Below are 16,312 nucleotides of genomic sequence, written 5' to 3' on the forward strand. Positions count from 1 at the left end.
ACTGGCAGTGCCATGCTCTAACGAAGAAAAATCTAAATCGATGGTGCACGCCTATATTGTTTCTTTATCGTGCTAATCATTTCGTTTCCCGAATAAGTGGATTTGTTTATTGAATACAGGATACATAAGAGTTCGATTTAAAAGTTAATAGAAATAATTGATCTAATACGTAGCGTTATTGCACATATTAGCATAACTCAATGAACATTTAATTAACGAAGAATTCTGCACTATAATCTCCCTTAATCGTACTCGATTATCCGCTTAATTGCAAGGAACACGCACACAATAGCCGGCGAGATCACTGAGCAGCTTTGACTGACGCTGCGACTAGATGGTACGAATTAACAGTCAATTAGAACCATGTTCATTAACGGAAATTAATTTCCTACCAGCCGAACTCAAAACAGGTCGAACAAACAAATTAATCTTATTAAAAATGCAATACCGGTGTCACCAACCCACGTCATTAACTGACAAAATTTGTGATAGTAGGAATAATCCGTTGATAATGATCGTGGTAATAGCTGAAGTAATGAAGGAAACTTAATACAACGCGATTACGGATGGGACGACAGAGATTGTACATTATCTTAGCTAGAGAGCGTAGTTCTCCCTCTCTCGCTTTGCTGGAGAAACCGACAATAATGAATCAATTCTGACCGACCGAGTTGCTACATTCATGGTTAATCTCCCTCGCTTTAATTGCTGTTAGGGATGCACCGAATATTCGCCAAGTATTTGGTACTCGGCATATTTGCCAAATTTACCGAATGTTCCGCATGCTCGGATAGTTAACGCTAATCAAACCACTCGATGCGAGCGCTGCAGAGATGATTTTTCCCACGGTGATTCTCGAGGTTGCAAATTTAAAAAATCATACTCACAAATTGTTCACTCGTTCCCGATATTTTTGGCTTGCTGTTAATCGGTAATGCACATTTTCGAAACGAAGAAGCTTTTAAGCTCCCTAACACATTTCTGACAATATCCTTTACTCTAATTCTCAAAGGGCAGAAAAAAAACTGAAGTAGATAGTGCACAATAGATGATCTGCACGGTCGGACTAGTCATTTTGCAAACACAGGAGGGCGGCGATCTAATATGTCTCGGGGAGTGGACTGGAGCGGGAGCACATATCATACTGTTAATCTGAAAACCGCGTCTATAAGAATCCACTTAATGAAATTTCCACCGTGGCTGCCCGATCGACGAGCGGTAAGGGTGAGCACCCTTCGCTGTCCCTGCACGCTGGTATTGTGGAGCAATTAATAATGTCGTATCGCGCGTCCCTCAGGCACCGCCGCCCCGTTACGTCCATAGGGTGAGCACACACCATGAGCAAACCCCATGGCGACCGCTAACAATCGAAAATTCAGAAATTCTGATAAAAGATGTAGCCACGATTTTATGGTAACCAAATGTAAAATAACAAAGATTTATCGCAAACTATGATTTAATATTGTAATATGATAAATACCAAACGCTTGCCAAATTGCATGACCAATTTAATAGATATCAAAGTAACGTCTCATTCCCGAGCTATGATTAATAATAAATATTTTTTAATGGATACGGCTATGGTGAACACATGATCGCTATTATTGCTATCGATGCGTTCGAGCACAGTGTGTACTCTGCCTTCAGCATGGAGCAACTACTATGCGATGGCAAAGCCGACGGGGGCGAGTCTGGGGGCTGGACGAAAGGGGTGGCTAGGCTGACTGCTAGCTCGAATATAGGCTGTTGTGAATATTACATTCCCCGTGTATACGATGCCGCGGGTCCTCCCGGTAACGCTTCGAGGCAGAGAGGGCCAGAGCACAATAAGACGCCGGGCGCAATTAATTTTCAGGCTTTTGCTAATTAAATTTTTCCCCGTCCCAACTCCCCGATGCCCGAGAGACGACGTCTATGCGTGTCCTTGGCGCATTGTATCGCGTGACACCGACGGAGATCGGGGATTAATTTCCAAGAAGATTAAGAAATTTTATATCAAATTATCTTAGACAAGTCTCGTTTGAATTCGGAACGTAAGGGGATTGGATCTCGAAAATCATTCTCCAACAAACGCTTTAAATCATTTGTCTGTTAATTCTATTCTGGTATTTAATGAAGATCAATGGACACACTATTCATACAAAGATTCTCAGACCTATAATTTAAATGGTAAAAGCATGCTGGAGAAATATTTCTTAAATACTAATTGAACACAAGTTGGACATATTATTTCTTCCGCTCAAACAGTAATCAGCAGCATTCTTGAACGATGCGATCACCGCTGCTCGGACTCGAGGAGTCGAACGCCCGGAACGAACTGATTGGCCCGATCTCCGTTTCATCATCATCGTGGATACGTTCGTAGGAAGGAACGGGTTCGGTTCCGCGGCAAGATTCATAATGGGATTCCCGGAGGATCTCTAAAACTTCTTGAAACCGTGCGCTCTGAAGCGTGATACGGTAACGAGGGAGTTCAAGGTTAAAAGTGATGGAGACAGAGCAGAGCGAGGCGGGAAAAAGGAGAAGGGGCCCCGCGAGCGAATCGAATCGAATCGAGGTGAGGAGCAATAAGAGAAAAAGATGAAAGGAGAGAAAGATAGGAACGCGGGCATACTTGCAGATTAGGATCGTAATAACGGTATTACAGTGTTGAGATTTATGCTAACGAACGATAACGTGATCTTTCTACCGATGACGCCGGCCTAATGTTGAATTACAATGCCGATTAAACGGGGTGCGCCGATGTTAACGATAAGCCTCAAAGAATTTAGAATCAAAGTGGTTAACAATGAGGAACGCTTCAATCGTTTCATGATTTGAAAAATTACTCCATTATCTTGCAGCGTAAAAAGGAATGATCATAACAGGAGTTTCATTTTGAGGAGTGAAAAGATTTTCCAAAACGCGAATAGTGGAGCTAATCGATTAATACGAATTACAGGAGCGACAGAGAAAAGAGATAGAAAATACCTAATAATAATGGCGAACTCAGGTGTTCCAGTTGTATTCGCGGTACATCAGTGTCCGCTCGTTCTTACTTGAGCAAATATACTCGTCCGTATCATGGACGGGAGTACCGACTGACAATGACTCGAAAGAGACGGCGAAGACGAAAAGGAGCGGACAGAAATAAGCGGGGAGTAAAAAAGAAGACAGACGCGGACGGGCGGAAAACGAGAATCGAAGGCAACAACAAGGCCGCGGCGCGCTGCGCTGGACGAACGAGGAGAGAAACCGAGGTACATTTGCTCCGCGGAGGGAGCAGCAACGGAGGCAGTAAGATAATACAAAAGCTCTTAAAGGGGGCAAAAAGCGAATTGTCGTAAATCTTGACACAGGTGGGGAAGCCGCGGGTGGCAGGGCCTGGCAGAGAGCGAGAAAGAAGAGGGGTCATTTAAGCCACGGGCCCCGATTCTCTTCGGCTGTAAACGACTGCTCGCCCTCCACCCTTCGGCTAGTCCCACCGTTTCGAACCGTCGTATGGACGAACCGTACCTCGAACTCTCGTAAAAACCTCACCTCGTCCTTCTGCTAATCGGCAACAAACACATTGTCTTTGTATCGTTGCGCTGACCACCCTTCCCACCCAACCGGGGCACCCAACGCTCGGCTACCCTCTCTCCTCGCTTCCCTCCTTGTCACCGGTGGTTTCTTTCGACTCGTTCTCGCTATATAACTCTACGGGCCCCCTTTCACTCGCCTTTTTTGGTAAATGAGGCTGGCTGTTACCGTCTCCGATGTTACCCGCGGTTCTGCTCGATTTGATCGATTCATGGTGATGGAGAATCGATTGTTTTTGGTCAGATCGACGTGCCCGGTAACTCCCAGTTCCAGCGATACGCTCGCGGTACGACGAGAAACATTGCGGAAATGTAATATCGTTTCTAAATGTAACACAACGTACCATTATGATTGTTATTACATTTATTACGGAATGCAGGGAACTCCATATAATTTACGAACTCCATCTAATTCTTACGGATAATCGACAATTGAAAGAGAACTGATATTGAATAACGTCAATGCGATTTAGCGAAATGGACGATTATTCGAAAGCTCCGGATATAATTTTGTTCCTACATGACAATTACGAATTTTATCGCGTCGACATATTCCGCATACACACGGGCGCAATTAAATCGTCCATGGGAAAATTCCTGTCATAGCATTTACATACATACACGGTAGCTACCCGAAAATATTTGAACCGTCGATTTTCAATTCTGAAAATTCGATTTACGGAAGAAACTTTCCTATCGACGGGCGCGATGCATGTATATTCATAAAATCCGGATTAATTCCCGGGCGCGGTGGGACAGAAAATTCTCCTGACGATAAAATTCCCACTTCGACGCTTCTCCGAAATCAATTTCTAACTTTAGGCGACAGAAAGTTTCTCTTCTCTGTCAATTGTCTTCGCGAATAGCTAGCCGTGTAGTCAGTACACTTCTCTCGATTCCCTCGGCGCTCGTAAACCGTGCCGAGAGACTCGTGCACCGCACCTGGACATTATTGCTGCAGAACGTTGTACATTGTTTCCCCGGATAACGGTATCGCGGATCCAAACATTGTCCTCGCGGAATCCCTTCGATCGTCCCACTTTTCGTTTACAACCCTAATCGGTCTTCTTATCGCGCTCACGAGTTCTAACCCATCCCAGGTTACGCACTTATGCGTCCGTGAAGGACAGACCCGGCACCTGGTGCACGCGTGGAAGGTGTGGACATGTCACGGTCGGTTCACAGCGACTCCAGCCTGTGTGAAACCACATTCGCCCGTGTGCGTACATACGGATTACACATAGAAACTCCGGCAGATAGAGATAGAGGACGAAGCAACGAACTGGCGGCCACATGGTTTTCCACAACGCGGCGAGGAAGGCGTGGAGGGAACGGGAGAAGGTAGAAGCCCCAGCTAATTAAAACCGCGGATGGTAATTAATTAAGCAGACGTCAGAGGAGATCTTAGGATCCTACGCGCGGCCAGAGGTTCTCCCTGCCCGTGCAGACGTCACCGGGAAATCGAATCTCAACGCGACAGCGCAAAAACTGTTTCGTCGGCTGAACGATAAATAACGCGAGCCTCCCTCCTCACCGGGCATGTGACAGTGGAATCGATATAAATCGCGATACGACGCGATTTCATCGGTTTTTATGATGATTCCGTGAAAGATAGCGAACCGATTCCTTTTTTCACGAAGATTAAAGAAGACGGACAGTGTCTCTCAAACGTACAATTAAATGATACCACCAAATAAGACTCGAAATAAAATGAAACTTGTAATGCGAATAAAACGATTACTGGCCACGTCGATAGTAAAATTTAATAGTAAAATTTGATATCAATTTGCAAAGTAGCAGGGGTTGTCGAGGGTTCATCGATCGGCAGTTACTTCAGAATATTCTATGCGGTTTTAGTTTCGTTTAGCTTAGGTTTCGGCCTTCACTGCGTGAGAACGCGGTCTATTAGTGAAGATGATAATATGGTCCAAAGTCTAAGCGATTTCACGTGGATGGTAATGCCTCTTAATGGCAGCTCGATGTTCTAACGTTAGTTCACGTATGTACGAATAAAACGTTCGGAAATGTGTACAAGTACGTCCGCGTTCGAGGAAACAGATATTGTCTTCCTGAATGTTTCGCGCACGTATGAATACGAAATTAAGAGGAATATTTACTCCTGTAACGAACAATAAGCAGAAGCACATTCTTGTAAATATAACTGCCTTCTTTCTATTCATACAGTATTGAAAGTACGCGTTAATTATTCGATTAATTTTATTTACTGTCAAAACGTCGGTTCTAGAAATTGGAACTAATTGTATTAAAATAACGTTTCGCTTATCATTACCGCAAACGAAGAAGCGAAAAGTGAAAAGAGATCCGGGCGCATCGCGTAAAACTCAACCGAATCGAGCTTCTACCACGATTGATACAAAAAAGAGAAGCGGTCTCCCCTATCTCGTCCAATCCCCCTGGCGCAGGTTCATCCTCTCCCGGTACTTCAATTTCCGTGAAATCGCTAAAATGGCCGGAGTGGCCGGCGAATCCGTAGCTTTCGGAATTACAGTAATTAACGTTATTGCTCGGAGCCGCGTCGCGCGCGTATCCGTCTTGTTCTTCTCCGCGTTTCAATCCACTTTCTCGCTTTTCCCGATTGCTACGTGTATGTATGCGTGTGTACACGAGCACGAGCGTGTGCTTACACGTTTGTAACATCTCGAGCAAAAGAGGATCGAGAGTGGTTCCGATAACGCGATCTCCAACTCCACCTCCGCGATTCAAGTGTACCGTGCACGATAAGAAAGATAAGATGTTTCTCTCTTTCATGTTTCATTTTGATGTAAACCTTTCATCGCGTTAACGTAGCTATCCTAATCGAACTTCTACCAGTATAAATATTATATCTATTTCAAAACCATCCTTGTACTATACAATAAAAGAAATTTTCATTTAGAAAATACTGTTTCAATTTGAACGTAAACCTGTCCCGGTATAATTGTGGAAAAGCACGAGAGGGAAGGGTTAGATTCGCCGACGAGGGGAACGAGTCGATGTAATCGAGGGCCAGCAACGCGCGGATGTAAATGAACGGGAACTTTGGAAATTTCATGAGAAAAGTTGAGCAAATTAACTTTTCGACGTCCTCTGATCCGGCCAACTTTCGTCGATGGGTTTTAGCCTATACCGAAACGGCTCGCGATCCTGGAGGAATAACCGTAGTCGATTTCGGAGCGAATGAAAGAGAGCTTGTTTTCCCTGCGTACAACGCGGGAAGATGGCCCACGCTTGTTAAAGGGTGCATCAACGGACCGCTCAGCATCCGCGGATTATCTCTGCTTATGGTTTGGGAAGCAGCCCAGCGCCGTGAAACTCGACTCTGTATTCCCATTTCGCGCTATGATCCATCGTTAGGAGGTGGAGGTCGAATTAGCCAAAGTCTCTCGGATCGGAGTGGACCGAGAGCCCTGGCCCCTTAGCGCTCCATTAGTATACATAATAATAAACAACAATCGTGTCCGCAGTTACAAAATTAGCATCTACTGTTAGAGACTTTTCTCAGCTACTGGTCATTCCCCGGGGCAACGTCTAAAAGCCAACACGTTCTTATTAGTTCACCTTCTTTTCGACGGTTGACCAGATTTTCCTCGCCGAGGAGCTGAAAGCTCTTCGGCATTCTTGTCGTGAGACACTAGAAGTCGAAGTAGAAATTATCCGGGAAAAAATCCGGTACAAGTTCCACGTTTATGTTAAAAATTGAAAGTCAAAGGTATCGCACGTCCTGGTATCTGATTTTTTTTTTACAAAATAATCAAATTCATAGTTCAATCGAGTTCTCCAAGAAAGAAGAACACGGATGAATTTCGAAACATAGTCTCGCACATTCGTGGAAGAAGCTGCCGCTTCTTGTGCTTGAGAAAAACGAAGGACTTCAGATTCTTCTCTTGGCGAAAAAGTCGGTCGAGGGGAACGGAAATATGCAACGCGTTATCCACCAGCGAGCCTAATCTAGTAGGCTCATTCTGGAGCCAGGCCACCTGTCGGCCTGGTGTCGGGTCTCAATCCGGTCACCCTGTGTAGACCGTGGCTCCGGGATAAAGTACGGTAACAGAACACCTCTAAAGTAAGAGGTTCGTCGTGTAGCACCAAACGCACACAGTGTACCCGTGCACGTACGTGTACATCTATCTCTCTCTTTCAATGTACAGTCGAAAGGTATATTAGTGTGTGTTGTTTGTACGGACGATGAGCGTAAAGGCGAGAGGGACGGGTTAAGAGAGAGAGAGAGAGAGAGGGCGACCAATAAACGAGGTACGAGAGAGAGGAAAGACGAAACGACCGAGAAAATGAATGAGAAAGAGAAGGGTAGGAGAGCGAAGCTGGGTTGGGAGACGGAAAGTACGGTCGTTGAAACGGAGAGAGGAGAAAGGCAGAGAATGTGTATAGAGCAAAGTAGAGGGTGGCAGCGGCGTGTGAACGAGATAGAGAGAGACAGAGACAGAGAGAGCGCAGGCGCACGTGAGTATGTTACACGGGGATGGCCAGAGGGCAGCTAACGTTTATAATATTAACGCTAATGGACTACCTTATACCTTATATACCGTCCCGACCGACCCCTCGCCCGGCTTCCTCTTCTGGTCCCTACGTCTCCAGACACCCTTCTCGGCCCTGGCCAAAGTACGGGATAATATTCATGGATGTATTCGAGCTAATGCTCCAAGGCCTCCAGGAGAAGAGAGAGAAATGCATATTGTCTCGACATGCAGATGCGACGGAGAGAGAAACAATGGGAAAGTAACGCGAGTAACTAATTGTAAAACAGACTATGTCGATATATGTACATCGCTGGTTTAAATTGGCTCTCAAATCGAAACAGGTTTCTTCACTCACGAAATGTTCCTGACAGCAACGGTACGGGCTTTTTGGCGAGAGTCAAGTATCCAATCAGCTTTCATTTTTGTTCTACAGCGTCAATTACACGTATCATTGCCAAAGATGAACTTGAGCATTGACTAAAGTGTACCCTCGGAGTGTAGGCAGGTTCACATTTATTTTCCACCTCCATTCTTTTAAACTAATTGGAAACGATGAGACCCGTCACGTTCGAACGGTTTCGATAAATCTCGCGTCACCCCTATTAACGTGGTAATTCGTAAATGGCGCGTCTGAAACGCAAGAAATAATAAAAGCCCCGACGGCGGCGGGGGCGGCGGCGGCGGCGGCGCTCTCCTCATCAATATACAGCAGAGTAATATTCATAATGTAATGGAAGCGGCGTAATGTAAGCTAATGCATCCTGCAATTTCTTGAAAGCATTCGAATAATTCAACCCGGGGTTGCCAGTGTATTCCTAATATACTTAAAAATTTCTGCCAAGTATCGAACGGCGAATAATCGACAGGCGGGACCCCGGCTCGCCTTTATGAGATTGAAAACGCGGCGTTCGTGTAACTGGGATGGCTGCCCGTCCGCCACCCACCGCGTCCCAACGAGTTCGACGCAACCCCCGGATATATCTTATTTCAAAGCGAGATTTTCATTCGTCGAGCTCTGGCCACGTTCACGTAACCGACCAAAGGAAACTATGCAGCGTCCGTGCGTGTATACGTTAACTCCGTGAAAGGGTTTAAGGTTTCCTTGGAAAAAAACGTGCCCCCTTGCCTTCCCCCTCTCCTTTCTCGCGCTACCGACCAGGGAAAAGTTCTTTCACCGTCCGATGCAATGCAACCACCGCGAAAACCTTTGATCGAAATTAAGTATTTTTCTAAAGAAATACTTACGCGGGCAAAGATACCCTGTGAACTTGTTTGTTGTTCCCGTCTGTTTCCTTTATCGATATCGAAGTTCCGACTGCGACAACTCTCGCAATTATTCAGGCACGGTAAATATTAATATCGCGGAAAGAGAGACATATCGCGTGGAAAGTCAAATAGATAAACTTTATTAGATAAAATATTCTATACAAATACTAGCTGCACGTGAAACGCGTCGGCGTCGTCCGATATCGACGTTCACCGAAAAGCTGTCGACGCAGGCGAGCCGCGAACGTTTTCTCTGGAGGATTCATTAAAAATAATGGAAATTCATTAAAAATAATGAAATCCCGAACGCGAAATACTGGCTCGATTATTTGTTCGAAACGCACTTAACGCGATTAAAAGGGGNATTCAGATTCAGAGCAACAGTACTCTCCAGCAAGAGTAATTTTCTCGACAGTTTATTTCGTTTAAAAAAAAAAAAAAAAGAAAGTCGTTTCCGTTCCCTCTCGCGTTTCCCGTTTCTATGCAGGATATATTTTTCATTAGTCCTTATTAAATCCGCCAAGGAATTTCATTTATCACTCGTTACTTCGCGGAACGTTCAATTGGCTTAACGTTAACGAAACATATATTGAAAATACCTCGGGGAAAAGCTGTACGTCGATGACGGTGCGCCCTACGTTTTGTGAAATTCATTTAAAGCTCGCTTTGTCACCTTAATGAAAATTTATAGAGTTACTGCAGTTATTTCTTAATTATTCCCAGAATTTCATCGACGCGTTCAACGTTGTCTAATCAATTGACGTAAAATATCTTTGAGTTCGTAATTCCTAATTGCATCTGTCCTACATAGTACAATTGAAATTAATATTAATCGGATTTTCGATAAGACCAATAAGAATAATCTGGACTGGAATAACATGGAATGGGTTAAGTTTTTCGGATCACGGTCGTAAGTAAGATCTAAAGGAAACAGATAGAAATACTGAGGCGTATTACGCGAAATTTAATTTAAATTCCTGGAGCGCACCGAGAAAAAAGATACTCTCGGACTAATTTAATTCTAAGGAGCCACTTTCCGACAACTCCAAACTTCTTTTTTATTTGTGCCAGGCCGCTGTAATTAATTGAATCCAAACGAAATATAAAATTCGAATGAACAATGGGGGTCGGAGGAGGACAGGAGAAGGCTGCAGCTAGCACGCCAACGCTGACGATATATTACAAAGATAGCGACTCGGGATTGGAGACGATAAAAACAAGTTCCAGATCGTACACAGAGAATTACTCCACGCTACAGAACGATCCGTGGAAGAACATAAAACAGTTCTCAAACTCTTACAAACATCATCCAATTCCAGCGAAACCCAATTTCAATATCGCAAAAGCCGATCGGTTACCAAACTCCCCGCGACCCCTACCCTCCTCCTCTCATCGATCCCTCTCGTCGTCGTCGTCGTCCTTGTCATCGTCGTCCACTTCCGCCCGAATCGAATCCCCGCATCCGTCCCGAGGATATAAACTTAACTTTTAATCACTATCATATAACTAATTAGCCCCGGTGGCCAGCGGAGTTTTGTATATTAATTTAATTTTCAATCTCACGGGGTAATTCTTGGTGCAACGTTAGTTTTAATCAATCCTTCCACCCCTCGCGTCTCGCATCCCCAAGCACGCGCGACGGAGCAGGGTAGGAGGTAGGTGGTCGGGTTATAGACACGGATAGCAGGAGCGCCATGGCGAGGGGTGCCGCGGGGGGGAAGGGCGAGTGGGAGGCAGAATGGAGTACACCTACTCAGCTAATAAAAACCGGCAATAAAAACCACCCCTTAGGACCGGCGGCTCTCTCGCGCTTCTCACCCCCCCTCCCTCTTCTCCACCCTCGTCGCCGCTATTCCTCTCTTGGTCCTCATCCTTTCTCTTCAACCTCCGTAGGTACCTAACCCTCGCGCGTCCCACCCTCTCTCACTCTTCCATTTTCTCTCCTCCACGTTTCTCTGTCTCCCACGCCACAGCAGGTTTATTCACCTAGCTGGGATTAACTTTAATCAAGTATTTACATTTTAATTCGCTGCCATGTACACTCGACCGACCTATAGGTCCTTTACGATAACGTCGTCGTTTAATTGCAAACTGCCATTTTCCTACGACAAGACGTCTGCTCTAGTGCATAGTTGCAGATAACGAAAAGCAGAGGCGGGAACGAGACGAGGATGGAAACAGTGCTCACTATGAGAGATAATAAATTGTAACTGGTAAGACGTAAACATAGAATAAAAATCACTCGCTGCAAATGGATTTTTACATGCACAGGTTGCATGGTTAATCGAGGAGCTCCGAGGTTTAACACATGACGAGACAATTCAGAGAAACATGTTTTATTTTTTTCCTACTAGATTCAGAGTAGCTTCGAGCGGCGCGCAAAGTAGCATATCGAGTCGCGGTGATAATCTGCAAGGTTGCAAGCTTATCTCGCGTGACAGCTGTTTCGCAGCGCGCTATACGTTCCTAATTGGACTTAATTGGATCCTTTGTTGGATTTCGTTTCACGCGAACACGTCTCACGACGCTTCACAAAGATGTTCTACTGACAGGCGCTCCTTCATTATCAATGATTCCATTTCCATAGATTGCAGTACATCTGACATTATGCAATTTGCATATTTGTAGGAGAATAATTTAAAAAGTATACAGAATAAAGTATATAAGATATCAATGTCAATGTCAAATTTTATTTAAAAATAAAAAAATCTTAGCCCACGAGTCACCGACAATAAATACATTTTTATATACTCTTTGAATAAAGATCTTCAATAATGAAATCGTTTTCCAAGAAACAAACAGGATTTCAACGCTCTCAAAAGGAAGAACGTCCGAGGACAATGGTCCACTCGTGTTTTCAGGACAACAACAGGCAGCAGGTACCCGAAAACTGTTCACGCTCCCGAAGTATTTGGGTCGACCGTTTGACAGGTTGTGGAATACTGATTACGGGCTTTCGGGGTGGTCAAGGTCCAAATTTATTATTTTACGATGTTCCCCCGTGCCCGACGACCATTTTCGCGCCTTTTCACCTCCCTTCGTTCACCCGCGACCCTCACCCCGCGAAACCACGCAGGTTACATTTTTACGATCTCATTCAGGTGTCAAACTTTCCAATTAACGAACACGCTTCAGGGGGGAGGGAGGTTAGGGGGGTAACAATGAGTCGGCGAGATTCGAGTTTTTTGCATGTTTATGCTCGTTCCGGCTGGAACGGACGGAAACGGATCCTAAAAGTTGTTTTTTCGCGACCCCGATTCCACGTCTGCCCCTCGTTCAACCCGTTTTCAAGTAATAACGAGAGAACCTGTTATGTTCCGCGGAACAATGATTGCACGGACGTTCGGTTAATTGAATTTATAAGTAATGATATAGGGGCATTTCAATATAATAGAACCGGATTGGAATAATTTATGCTAATGATATTTATAAGGGGTGATTCCGGGCGGCCATGTAAATTGTATTTGCCCTTTCTTTTCTATTAAATTGTGCAATCTACTTTGTGTTTTGATTACCGCTATAACTTTCAGTCCCCTTAATCAGTCCTTCTGTTTGATTCAATTAAACGAATTTGAATAGGAGAACAGTAAATGTACCGGATTCAATTCTAAACAGTGTAAATACATAAAATGAACCACAAATCAGAATAGAATATCGATTCTTGCTCTCTAGTTCCCTCTGTTCCTGTTACTTGCCAAAGATTAATGACATGCCAGATAGAGAGGCAATTTCGAGGCTTCGTCGACAAACAGGGATCGTGGAGTAGAGCGAATCTCTGCGACTTCTCACCGTATCCGGTTAAACGGGAGAGTGAGAAGTAAAAAAAGAGCGTCGACACCCCTGGAGACGATCGAATCGAGTTCGTGCTTCGTGTGTGGCGGAGAGGTACCCGATCGTGTGCTGGCCAGTTCAGAAATCGTAAGCTCGCCACGCTCGATAAGGAGCCAATTACATTTTAGCCGATGCTATCTGGCCGGCAGCAGGCGCGATAGCGGCGGCAAACTAATTGGCCGTGCCAGAAAGGAGATACACCGGCGATAGCCGCGTGAATTACAGAAAAGAAGATTGGGAGAGGGACGGAGAGCGAGAGAGGAAACGAGGGCGAACTTCGGGGGTAGGACACCCCCAAAGGGTGGTTGGGTAGCCGTCGAGCAGATATAAGCCGCTCTCCTTTTCTCGTTCACTTTCCCTCGTCCCTGGTTCTCTGTCGCCGTCCTATCTCCGCGCATATAATCGCCGCCGCGGCGAAAGAAAGCCTCAAACGCAATTTCAAAGTTCGAGGCTCGTTTGGCGGGCTGCCAGTGCTCACGTAACTAACTACTTGTTTTGCCAAGCGTGTGCACACACCCACCCCCGCGAACTGGCAGTCGGATAGTCGCCACCGTGCCGCGGCGTGCTCCGCCGCTCCGGCTGATCCCACGTCGATTTTCGAAAAAGGTTAACACCTCGGCTAGCACGGATCAGCATTCGACCACGTGGCGACGGACGCGCCTGCGTGCCCCAGCCTCGAAACCTTACACGGAAATTTCTTCTCTCAGTCTTCCCGTGCCCACCAGTTGGCACGATACCCTAGCGAAGACCATTGGCAATGCGTCCCACAACGCGAAAACACGAAACGAGAATTTACTCTGTCCGCTGATATCAGACTCGAATTCGGAGCGGAGCCCGAGAATCGTACTCGCTGACTTAACTAACTAACTTGTCGGTGACTCTTTCATACCGGAGACGACCACCCAGCGAGTTTCACTTAAATACATAGAAGTGCTTCACCTAAATCGTTATCTAAGATTTACCGTATCAATTTTTTCGGAAGATTACTGATAACGAGATAATGGTAGATAAGGAACCTGACTTGGCTTAAGCGATCGCCGATTGTCCGTGGTACAGGCCTAAGATATAACGTGTATTTATGAAGCTCACCTCGATCCACGGCATGCGTAGGCTGTGTTCCTGGAACCACGGTAATATTCCCGGCTGTCCGCGAACAGACAATATAAACAAGAAATCACTTTATACACAACGTCGATGGTCACTCGTTACGACACGATTTCTCCCTTAGCCGAGGTCACGATGCGCGACATTGGTTGACCGGACGGTCCACAGAGAGTCAGGTACGACCGGTCCGAGCGAATCCACGGACAGGTGTCAACGCACTGCTGCTCAGGACGTACCGATTTTTCTCGCGACAATAACCTGTCACCGGCGAGGATAACAGGGACGTTGCTCCGAAGCTTTCGCTGGAAAGCCCGCGTCTTCCAACGCTCGACTATTGATCTTAAGCTCCGCTTCGTATCGCGAATCCCGGCACCTAACGACTCTCGTAATGCACCGCGGTGGTGCACCTTCGCGTCTCTTCACCTCGTACCTCGGTACACCCCCGAGATCCACCCGAGAGACAGTAGTATCTTCCGAAGCATCCGAGGAGTCAGACCCGTGGACGTGGCTGTAGAGAACAGAGTCCCGCTTCGGTGTTTGGCTTCAGTCCTCCGGTCATCCCTCGTAACGAAAGCACACGGCGAGAACACTCATATACTTGCCGCGATCAGTGTTGCTACCGAAGGACGCGGTGTCAGTCGATATCGCAAAAGCACGCACCCTCGTTCCGAAACGGCGCTGTCAAACTGTGTATCGCGTGCGTATACGCAGGAGAGGATCCGATCGGATCGGAGCACACCGCGCGACACTCGAGGCACGTACGAACCACGACACGAACCGCACGGCACGACGGCGGACGAGCGAGTGGAGCTTGGGAGCTTTCCCCCACTTCCGTATCGGGTCGCGCAGCGGGTCAGAGTGAGCGCGACTCGCGACCGAGTAGATAGGCCGCAACGGTGGGTCGTCGGGTCGGTCGGTGGGGTGCGGTGGGTCGCGTTCACAGTGGGGATGGTGAGGGAACGCGGGGGAAGTTCGGGGGTCGCGAGAAGCGCGAGAGGGGTAGCTCGCGATGCACGGAGAGTGAACGGGTCGGGTGTGAGGTGGGAGGACGGATAGATGGACGTCAGGGGCGTGAGTGAAGGAGGGGCGTCGATATCGCCCCTCTTTTGCTCTGCAGTCCGCGCGCTCCACGCGAGTTTGCGAGTGAAACATTTCGCGGGTTTCGCGGACGTTGGGCGTGTGTGGGATGAGGGTCCCGGCAGCCGCGCCGTTGGATCGGGAGAGGGAGCACGGGAGGGGGTATAGGAAGGGGGGAACGTAGTGAGGGAAGACAACAGTATTCCCGTTAATTGAACGACTCGCGTGGAGAACGAGAGGGGTAGCGGCAAGACGAGAGGAGACGGAGGGGGACAGGATTACTCGCAGTAATTACTTATTTTTATTACGCTCCGCCTTTCTACCTTCCTCTCTCCCCCGCGCTGCACCCAACCCCTTAGATCCCGGCTCGTTCTCTTTCTCTCTGTGCGCCTCGCGACGGAAGGGTGACGACGTCGACGGAGACGACGATGTCCAGGACGAGAGCGACGAGGCCGATTCGTACAGTTTACGTCACTGATCCATCTTATTAAACCAGTATTTCAAAATATCGCAATCAGCAATTTGTTTATCTCGCTCATAAGACAATTAGTTCTGATTGTCTTAAGCGTGTAGATATCTCGTCCAACGCTACTGTTCGCGTGGACGAGGATGAGATGCACGAGCTTCGGATATCGTGGGGGGAATTCGCGACGAGCATACGTCGGTATCTACAACGTTTCAGTCGTGATTCCGATTCGCGTCCCAACTGCGACTGCAGGAGTTCCCGAAGGTCCCGGACAATGGTTGCCGCGGTAACCGTGGAAGTGAAAGAACACTTTCAGCTAATTGAACGACCACGGTCCCCGGGAATCCGGAATGGTGGTGGCCGATTACTCCGAGTAATTACTTATTTTTATTACTTTCAGCCTCTTTGCCCCTCCCAACGGTCAGCGTAACGTCACTTATCGCTGGCCAACCACGAGTGTCGTACCTCGCGGACCGCTATATTTCGTTCGCAGACACCTCTTAATACGTATCGCGTCTTCTAATGCTGTTCCA

At 46.7% G+C, this 16,312-nt stretch overlaps 1 protein-coding gene across 4 annotated transcripts in view; it reads right to left on the minus strand.

Moving 5' to 3' along the window:
- LOC108627127 (LIM/homeobox protein Lhx9) overlaps nucleotides 1-16,312 on the minus strand; it is a 205,217-nt gene that overhangs the window by 103,312 nt on the left and 85,593 nt on the right. Inside the window, exon 1 of one of the 4 annotated variants that reach the window (XM_026815354.1) lies at nucleotides 14,222-15,047. The exons of the other annotated variants lie outside the window; for them this stretch is intronic. The gene's annotated coding sequence lies outside the window, so the exon portion shown is untranslated. Of the gene's footprint in view, nucleotides 1-14,221; nucleotides 15,048-16,312 lie in introns of those variants that run through there. 4 annotated transcript variants of the gene reach the window in all.

Source organism: Ceratina calcarata, unplaced genomic scaffold (genome assembly GCF_001652005.2).
Source record: "Ceratina calcarata isolate Rehan_Ccalc_2016 unplaced genomic scaffold, ASM165200v1 scaffold44, whole genome shotgun sequence".
NCBI lineage: Eukaryota > Metazoa > Arthropoda > Insecta > Hymenoptera > Apidae > Ceratina > Ceratina calcarata.